Source organism: Ascaphus truei, chromosome 14 (genome assembly GCF_040206685.1).
Source record: "Ascaphus truei isolate aAscTru1 chromosome 14, aAscTru1.hap1, whole genome shotgun sequence".
NCBI lineage: Eukaryota > Metazoa > Chordata > Amphibia > Anura > Ascaphidae > Ascaphus > Ascaphus truei.
In genome coordinates this window covers 57516539-57525123 of record NC_134496.1, presented here as the reverse complement: position 1 = coordinate 57525123, position 8585 = coordinate 57516539, and the positions used below count along the sequence as shown (strand labels likewise).

Below are 8585 nucleotides of genomic sequence, written 5' to 3'. Positions count from 1 at the left end.
AGCGCTCAGTGTGGCGCATAACGCTCAGCATGGGCACAGCGCTCAGCGTGGGGCACAGCGCTCAGCATGGGGCACAGCGCTAAGCATGGGCACAGCACTCAGCGTGGGGCACAGGGCTCAGCATAGGGCACAGCACTCAGCGTGGGGCACAGGTCTCAGTGTGGGGCACAGGTCTCAGTGTGGGGCACAGGTCTCAGTGTGGGGCACAGCGCTCAGTGTGGGGCATAGCGCTCAGCATAGGGGACAGCGCTCAGCATTGGGCACAGCGCTCAGCGTGGAGCACAGGGCTCAGTGTGGAGCACAGGGCTCAGTGTGGGACACAGAGCTCAGCATGGGGCACAGGTCTCAGCGTGGGGCACAGGTCTCAGTGTGGGGCACAGCGCTCAGCATGGGCACAGCGCTCAGCGTGGGGCACAGGTCTCAGCGTGGGGCACAGGTCTCAGTGTGGGACACAGCGCTCAGTGTGGGGCACAGCGCTCAGTGTGGGACACAGCGCTCAGTGTGGGACGCAGCGCTCAGTGTGGGGCACAATGCTCAGCATGGGCACAGCGCTCAGCGTGGGGCACAGCGCTAAGCATAGGGCACAGCGCTCAGTGTGGGGCACAGGGCTCAGTGTGGGGCACAGCGATCAGAGTGGGGCACAGGTCTCAGTGTGGGGCACAGGTCTCAGTGTGGGGCACAGCGCTCAGTGTGGGGCATAGCGCTCAGCATAGGGGACAGCGCTCAGCATTGGGCACAGCGCTCAGCGTGGAGCACAGGGCTCAGTGTGGGACACAGGGCTCAGTGTGGGGCACAGCACTCAGCATTGGGCACAGCGCTCAGCATAGGGGACAGCGCTCAGTGTTGGGCAAAACGCTCAGCGTGGGGCACAGCGCTCAGCGTGGGGCACAGCGCTCAGCATGGGGCACAGCGTTCAGCGTGGGGCACAGCACTCAGCGTGGGGCACAACGCTCAGCATGAGGCACAGCACTCAGCGTGGGGCACAGTGCTCAGCGTGAGGCACAGGGCTCAGCGTGGGGCACAGTACTCAGCGTGGGGCACAGTGCTCAGCGTGGGGCACAGGGCTCAGCGTGGGGCACAGCACTCAGCGTGAGGCACAGCGCTCAGTATGGGACACAGCGCTCAGCATGGGGCACAGCGCTCAGCATGGGGCACAGTGCTCAGCGTGGGGCACAGTGCTCAGCGTGGGGCACAGGGCTCAGCGTGGGGCACAGGGCTCAGCGTGGGGCACAGGGCTCAGCCAGTGTAAAAAGAATGGAGAGAATGAATTTGGATACATAGGCTGCTCATAGTAACAACCACTGGTATTTTGATGCCAAAGGAGTCTGAAACTAGGTTATTTACATGCATTTTTTATAGTTATGTTTTCTGCTATGCAAATAAGTCTAACTCCAGACAGCTCAACATTAAACACTAAAGTATTACAATACATCCCACTTATGTTATAAACCTGCAGCGATGCTTAAAGCGCAATGCCTAGATAATAGAAAAATGGGGATCGTTTTATATGTTCACAGAAAAAATTTACATGAATATTTTTCGAAGTTGGGATCTTGGAGTATTTTGCAGCAAAATATGAAAATTATCAGAATGAAAAAGAAAATGTCTGTAAAGTGGGACAGTACTTTAAAACCTAGGACAGGGGAACAGAATAACATGAAAGTAAAATAGAAATAGATACTGTGGGAGCTTTAGTAATTATTAAAGGCTAAAGCAGTAAAATTCCGGGCGCTATTGAAATCCCTGCTCTCTGATTGGTTAAAATTCCAGGCATTATTCATTCAGTAATGCCCGGAATTTTTGCAGCTTGCAATGTGTTTATTTCCAGCCAATCAGCTTTTCCTTTTGTCAGAACAGCTCTGAGACAGGGCAGGGGATTGGCCAGGAAGCAGGAACAGCTCTCAGACAGGGCAGGGGATTGGCCAGATAGCAGCAGCAGGCAGTGACTCCTCCCCCTCCCTTTGTGAACACGGCTTCATTTTGAGTTGAGGAGCAAGAGATAGTGTTTGTGTAACTGCAAAGTAAGTGGCTGTCTGCAGTTTGTTTGTAGCTTCCGTCTATTTAGTGTGTGTGTGGCTGCAGTTTGTGTGTGTAGCTGCAGTGTGTATGTGTGTGTGTAGCTCCAGTGTGTGTGTCTGCAGTGTGTGTGTGTGTAGCTGCAGTGTGTGTGTCTGCAGTGTGTGTGTGTGTGTGTGTAGCTGCAATGTGGCTAGTTGCAGTGTGTGTATGTGTGTGTAGCTGCAGTATGTGTGTGTGTGTGTGTGTGTGTGTGTGTGTTTGTAGCTGTGTGTGTGTGTATGTGTAGCTTCAGTGTGTGTAGATGTGTGTGTGTTTGGAGCTGCAGTGTGTGTCTGTGTGTGTGTAGCTTCAGTGTGTGTAGGTGTGTGTGTGTGTGTAGCTGCAGTGTGTGTAGGTGTGTGTTTAGCTGCAGTGTGTGTGTGTGTGTGTGTGTGTTTGTAGCTGCAGTGTGTGTAGGTGTGTGTGTGTTGCTGCAGTGTGTGTGTAGGTGTGTGTGTGTGTAGCTGCAGTGTGTGTGTGTGTGTGTGTGTGTGTGTGTGTGTGTGTGTGTGTGTGTGTGTGTGTGTGTGTGTGTGTGTTTGTAGCTGCAGTGTGTGTGTGTACACAGAGGGGGCGGCAGTGTGTGGATATAGATATCTGCAGTGTAAGCGTATATAGAGGTGCTTTAATGTATTTACCATTTTTTTTAAATTTATTTTTAAATCTATATAACTATACAAAAGTGTCTTTTATTTATGAAATAAGCTACATTTACCCTATAACAGTACTAATCCCCTCAGAACAGGGCATTACTGGCCAATAATGCCCTGGCTGGGTTACCTCGGCTTCGCCTCGAGCCTTCAACTCTTCCAGCCAGGGCATTATTGGCCAGTAACGCCCTGTTCTGAGGGGACTATTACTTAATTATTGTGGCTCTTACTCTGAGCCGCCAGTGTGCAGCTTGGAACAATAACCTGTCATTCTCATATTGGTAGCACATTGTCCCTTCTTCCCGCTGCTGACGAGCGTTTGTGTGTAACCTCTCAGCCCCACATTGTTTCCACATTACTGCTCACTCTTTCCACAAGCTTTTCCTGTTGTCTGTCTCTCTTGTTAGCCCTGTGGCCTTTATTATTCTGTAAGGCTTTCTCTACACACATGTAAGTGTTGTGTGGCCCTTTGTGCAGTGCACACTTGCCACAGCTGCATTGGTCCTGGATATGAGGTAGACATTAACAGGTTTGATGCCTTTTATTGGCCCAACAACAACAATCTTTATAAGTTTCAGACATTGTATTTCAAAACCACAATGTCCCTTTTATGTGGTACAGAGGTTAACTGTAATATTAACTACTGTTCTCATGTTCCTCACAGCCAAATATTGTGTTCCAACAACCCTTCAAACATCAATATGGATGCCCAAGCTGTACATATAGTTACATATATAGCCCAAGTCCCCCTCTGGGCTCTCCCTCGGTCCTCGGCCCCCTTGGTTCCCTGCTTATCTCCGCATCAGCGGGGGGTGGAGAGATGCCGGGTGCCACCGGAGTGGCAGGCGGACCCGGCACAGTAGTGGAGAGCGTGGCGGCAGTCAGGGAGCGCTCCGGTGCTCTGGAGGCTCCGCGGTGGGATGTCGATAGGGCTCCATGTTTTAGATAGCCGTGCATGCGCAGTGTGAATTTGCGCATGCGCAGTGTCTCGAGTGCGGCGGCCATTGTCAGAGGTGCGCAGGAGATAGAGACAGTGTCGGGCATTGCGAGCACACTCCGCGGGGACTACAAGCACCATCATACACAGGGGTTGACAAACATGTGAGACCCAACAGCCAATAGGACTGCGAGTTTCCCCTGCACAAAGTGGATACATTTGGTGCGTCTGCACCACACTGGTCAGTCAGAGCTGGGACACGAGAAGTGTAGGGTGTGCGTGTGCAGGGTGTCAGTGGCCCCTGCATTAGGCCAGAGACCCCCTTAGGCCCCAGCTAGGCCCCGACTCATCTCAGCTTGTGGTTACTGCAGGGACAGGCCCATCAGCTAGCGAGACTGCCCCTGTAGTACCAGTGTGAGGGACACAGCACGGACGCGGCTGCATCCTGGCCTCTGGTGGTCTGGGACCAGACCATCAGCTACATATGAGAGACCCCCTTCAGTGTGGGGCCCTCCAGCTAGACGCCACCCGTCGCTGGATCAGCGGATCCTATCCTTCCGTTGTGGCGATACCGGGTGTTGGAGCACCCGGCAGGTACCTCACCTCAACAAGTGCACCAACTGTACACACATTAGTGGGGCAGTGCTGTCTCACACATTGGGTGGGCTGCTACTTGCGGACACCAGAGTGGTTGGGTGCCCAAGGGCCCCTCAGTACTTTGGGGACTATTTATCCGGTGTGGACATTGTGGTAGAGGGCACGTGAGGGCACGGTGAGGGTACGGCCATGCGTGGCCTAATTGGGGGGGACTGTTTATGGTTACTCTTTTCATGCATGCAGTAATCTGTTATAATCGTCAGTGTGAGTATTATTGCATGGGGTCCTGTAACGGGGTTATCCCACATAGTAGGATCCTGTACAGGTGGAGGCGCTGTCACTCGACGTATCAGGCACACCCCAGGCTCCCAGCAGGGGAGGCCCAGGCCTCCTGTGAGCGCAGATAACGCACCATATACATGGTAGCCATCATATCTCCCAGGGGGTGGGGGAAAGTGCGCTACACATAGTAGCAGGTTGAAAAAAGACATATGTCCATCCCGTTGGTAGCCTATATTTGTATTTATAGTATTTTCATCCAGAGGAAGGCAAACAAATAAACCCACCTTCTTTAGCAGGGAGATACGGTTCCAGTTACTGTAGCTGTAAGATATATCGTGTTTCTACTTTGTCTCTGTTAAAATTTTCACTCGTGCTCACCTATGTTTAAGTTACAAAATGCAGAAAATGGGAACAATAAAAGAAAAAAAACCGGTGCCTTACAAGTCCAATAACAGTAAATGTCCTGGAAATTCAATACAAATTGGGAGAAATGTCCAAAGAGAAGTCGCTTCAATTCCTTGACCAGATACAGATTCCTCCGTGTGTTGCGTGATATGAAAGAAAACAAGAAAGAAATATAGTGCAACAAGGCCAGCAATTAATTATGGCTACCACTGTCTGGGAACACACAACATTGACTGACACACCTATACAATGACACTCAACAAACAAAACAAACATAAGACAAACAGTGACAAGGCTGAAAATCTAAAAACTAATTTAATATAAGATATAAAACAATAAAAATTGATGATATGCGATTGACAAAAAGATCGCTGGTCCGGTGGGTAAAACCGGAACCAACTCACAGACTAGGTGATGTAATCAGGCAATGGATAACGGCCGCCAAAGGATACACAGTCCTCCTCCGGTCACACTGGAGCTTTCATAAAACGTGCTCCTGAGCTTCTCCGCGTTCCTCAGGCGGATGTTACGTCACTGGGAGGCGGGCCTTGGGGAGGAAGGTACTTCCTGCTTCCGATCCACTTCTGACGCGCTGATCTCGTCAATATCGTCAAAACAAGCTCTGAAAATGACCCTGAAGAAGTGTGAGCATGCGCACGAAACGCGTAGGGTAATTTTCAGAGCTTGTTTTATGAAAGCTCCAGTGTGACCGGAGGAGGACTGTGTATCCTTTGGCGGCCGTTATCCATTGCCTGATTACATCACCTAGTCTGTGAGTTGGTTCCGGTTTTACCCACCGGACCAGCGATCTTTTTGTCAATCGCATATCATCAATTTTTATTGTTTTATATCTTATATTAAATTAGCTTTTTATATTTTCAGCCTTGTCTCTGTTTGTCTTACAGTATGTGTGTTTTGTTTGTTGTGTGTTACTGTATAGGTGTGTCAGTCAATGTTGTGTGTTCCCAGACAGTGGTAGCCATAATTAATTGCTGGCCTTGTTGCACTATATTTCTTTCTTTGTTTTCTTTCATATCACGCAACAGACGGAGGAATCTGTATCTGGTCAAGGAATTGAAGCGACTTCTCTTTGGACATTTCTCCCAATTCGTATTGAATTTCCAGGACATTTACTGTTATTGGACTTGTAAGGCACCGTTTTTTTTTCTTTTATTGTTCCCATTGTCGTTTTTGATTTGTACAAATCAATATTCACCAGGCAGCCTAGCCCACCAATAGGGGGCCAACTCCTATAGAGGGGTCATCACACACTTATTCATTATAGCGCTATTTATACACCATCTTCCTTTTTTTATTTTTTAGAATGCAGAACATGTCGCGATTTCCCATACACTGAAATGTAGATGGTGAAATGTTCATAGCCAGGAATTGTCCCTGCTTGTCCTTTCTATATAAGAATACAGTATTAACACACTATCTTTCCCCTTGTCCATTATACAAAACAGACGCAGTACAATGACATGATCCTCAATTCAATAGTGTGCAGTGATTCCATCAAAGTCTGCAGAACACGTGGGATAAATCGCATGCGTACGGCAGTCAGTGCTCTGTGTGCTGCAGTTAGAGTCTTGAACCGAATGACAGCCTTGGAAGGGTAATTGGAAGGTATGGGGGTATTAATAGAGCATGAGGAGGAGGAGAAGGAGGAGGAGGAGAAGGAGAAGGAGGATGTGGGGACAGTTTGCCTCCTAACAGAAGAAACGTACAGAATTGCTGAATGTACAAGAGCAAAAATAACGTTGGACAAAGAGTTGTTGTTATTTAGGGGTTTTATGTTCCTAAGATTCTTGCCATATACAGTATGCAAGAATGGGGGGAACTCATATTAACCCCTTTAGCACTGTAGGGGTTAAGAGTAGCACATTTATTGTCTAGTCTTTTTAAAATCAATTTATTAATTAACACAAAAATTCTCAGATTTTGTCCTTATTTGTTTACCTGTTCCCTCCAGTGCTTAATGGTTTAATGAGGCATTATCGCACTTTTCAGATGCTAAAGTATTAAATAGTCTTCTGGATATGTTAACCCTTATGAAACTGTCTATAAATAAAATATATAAGTAAAAAGACTTGCAAAATATAAGATGTTCTACTCATACATTGGCACAACACACGGGGATAAACAGGTGGGATTGTTTAAAGAATTCCTTTCTGACAAAGAAATATTATTATTTTGCCTTATTAATGTGAAATAAATGACCGGATATTTGTTACCATTTCTTTATAGGCAAAACATGGAACCTCTGAGCTGCTTATTCAATGCAGTGTATTGAAGACACCAGAGTTATCCCAAGGTCACACCCCTGTATGTACTGTGTGTGTGTGTAATGTACTTTCTGGCATTGTTATGCAGTGCTGTTCCATCACTGGCAGTGAAGCGCAGTCCTGCAGACCTGTAACGTTCCCCGTGCAGTGTTTAGCCTCCATGCTGTTAACTCCTTCAGTGCTTGAGAGGCCTGGAGCACAAGAGAAGTGACTGACAAATCCTTTTGACACTGACAATGTCGGTTCCCCTGTGCCTTGTGAGGATTCAATGTTATGCAGATCCCTTTGACACTGAATGGAATTGATGGTTTGTGACTAGATAGGACAAATAAATGCAGCACTAAAATCTACATTGTAGCTTAGTTTCTATTTTGTAGGGGGAAGAAATGTACAGAAAATGAAAGTTTTACCGATCACAAACATGACTCGTCTGAGCTTTGAGAAAGCGCGTTTCTGGCGGCGTCCCATGGCTAACCTCTATTTTAGGAGGTTGAACTCTCATTTCTACTCATGGAGTGAAAAAAAAACTCCTCTCATCTGAAATACTATTAATACTTTTTCTGGACAAGACGCCACTGGAAAGCATCGCAGAGGAAAACGATGCACACATAGGCCTTCTGGGATGTGTGCATAATATCGTGGCAAAGAAGACTAATGTGATTATCTAAATGACACATTACACTGACTGGCGCATAGCAACTGGGAACTCTGGATACTTTATTGTGCAAACACGTACAACGTATGATTCAAGGATAACCCAATAATGCAACACGCAGAGACAGGGGGTTTGCATTTATTTAACCCTTTCACCGCCAGGGCAAATGCATCAATGCATTGCATACCCCTCTCGCTACGTTGAAGGGAGATTTTAAAGGAGCAATCAACCCCTTAAAAATATCAATACATAAGTATTTTTAAATAATCTTTTCAAATTTGAATGCTTCTTGTTATTAAATGCGTTGGAATGTACTCTGTCTAATCTCTTTCATGAAAAGGTTAATTGTAAATGGTTGTTAAATAACTATTATTATCATTTATTTATAAAGTGCCAACATATTCCACAGCGCGGTACAATGTGGTTATAGAGATTTGATAATGACATAAACAGTTACATAAAAATATGGACACGCATGCGCAGACGTTAAAGGTAACGAGGGCCTGCCCAGGAGAGTCCACAATCTTGGGGGAATAAAGGGCAATGTTGGTACAAAAAGGTAAAGTGTCTGCTCGTTGTGGGACGGAGAATGCCTCGGGGTGGGACGGAGAATGCCTCGGTGTGGGACGGAGAATGCCTCGGGGTGGGACGGAGAATGCCTCGGGGTGGGGTATGGATGTGAGGAATGAAGGAGAAATCAGTCAAAGGTGACTCTT

General features: G+C 47.4%; 1 long non-coding RNA gene across 1 annotated transcript; it reads left to right on the top strand.

Moving 5' to 3' along the window:
- The first annotated feature begins 1943 nt into the window (after nt 1–1943).
- On the top strand, nt 1944–8158 carry LOC142466224 (uncharacterized). Its single transcript, XR_012788091.1, has 3 exons — nt 1944–2021; nt 6396–6555; nt 7177–8158. It is a non-coding gene; the product is annotated as an uncharacterized LOC142466224 (long non-coding RNA).
- Nucleotides 8159–8585: the final 427 nt, after the last annotated feature.